We start from the raw sequence: 1,631 nt of genomic DNA, 5'->3' as shown, positions 1-1,631 counted from the left end.
TCATCTGGAAGCTGCAACCTTAAGGCATTCAGCTCAAGCTCTGTGAGTCAGCAAACCCAGCTCCCTGAATACTGCCCAGAAGCACCCCACTCCAGTAAACTTCAGCTTGAAGTCACTCAGCTCCACTTCGTGGGTCAGCAAGCCTAACTTCCCCAATAAGTGCCCAGAGGCATCCACACAGCAAGCCAATCTCCTGCACAAAAGCATTCAGCTTCAATTTGCTCCGTGGGTTGGGAAGTCCACCACTCTCTTCCATGCTCTGCTCCTGGTTCTGCAGCGCCTCTCTGATGTTGTAGCTTTCTTCTGGATTCAGGAGGTTCTGTGTATGGGAATCTGGGGTCCACTGCATAGGACTCACTTCACTCCTGGCCCTTGCTAGCCATGAGACCCCGCTTCCTGTTTCTCAGAGGGCTCATTTTATATACAGCAGGATGGCACTGCAGGAAATCCTGTTCACAATTACTCACAGGTGAATGCTATCCATTTATCCTCCACTTTCTTACTAGACCCTTGCAGGGAAAGGTCATTTGGTGAGAGTTAGAGCATCTGGCCAGAAGAGCCACATTAAATACATCAGTGCCCCTGCAGCCATCACCCAGAAGGTCGACTGCACCAACCCAGGGGCTTTTGTGAGATGGGAGGGACCGAAGAAGCACATGGAGTCGGGGTCAGAACTTCATGCTGACTGAAGGCAGGGGAGATGTGGGATGTGATGAACAAGATGAATGCTAGTACTTAGAAAGCAGAATGTGTCGATGTTCTAAGGGTGGCCAGTACGGGAGACCAAGGGACCCCAGAGAAGGAAAGGATCTGGCTGCTTCCTACGTTCCATCAGGATGGGCTCGATGTCTTCCAATGACCCCTCTTTTCTCGAGCTTGTGGCCTGAGGATAGCAGCCAAGGTAAATCCTGGGATCTCCAAGATGTGACACTCAGGAAGCCCAACTCAAACTGGACCAAATGAAAAATACAGCATTTTGGTTTAAGGAATGGAAAACCCTAAGGGCAGCTCTGGGCAGGTCTGGTGGGACCCAAGGACTCCAGCAATGCCCCGGGGGCTTGGTCTCCCTCTTGCCTGCCCTGTTCCGTTTTTTCACCCTGCAGTTTGCCTAATCAGATAGTCTCTCTTAATCATAGTGGCAAGATGGTGGCCAGCCACACCAGGTATGACCCCACCCTCTGAGAAACTCCAGAAGAAAGCCCCTTCTCCCAATAGTTTCAACACAAGTCCCAGAATGGAGTCCCGTTGCCTCTTAACGTGTCACGTTCCCATCCTGAAGCTCTGTGGCTAAGCAGCTGGCATGTTCTGGTCGCCAGGCCCAGCTCCCATGCCCTCCTCTGGAGCTCATGTGGAGTTGGTTTCGCTGAAACCCAAGGGAGCAAGAGTGGGAATGGGGGCTTCATAAGGAGCAGCAGGGTGCTGGGTCACAAGAAAGATGTGTCAGATCCCATAGCCCTACAGGGGACAACATCGGAGACACAGTGTGGGAATCACACCTGATCTGATCCCGCCACACGGAGGCAAAACACTAAGGGGGTGCAACAGAACAGCAAGGAAATGGAGCGGCGAGGTCCCCAGGGAATGCTGAAAGTGGACTTTGGGGCCAGGGCATGGTGCCCCAACAGACTGGA

The sequence above is a fragment of the Echinops telfairi genome, unplaced genomic scaffold, assembly GCF_000313985.2.
Source record: "Echinops telfairi isolate 266 unplaced genomic scaffold, ASM31398v2 ScPeMD7_6080;HRSCAF=6971, whole genome shotgun sequence".
In the NCBI taxonomy this organism is placed as follows: Eukaryota; Metazoa; Chordata; class Mammalia; order Afrosoricida; family Tenrecidae; genus Echinops; species Echinops telfairi.
Note: the sequence above shows the minus strand (reverse complement) of the source record.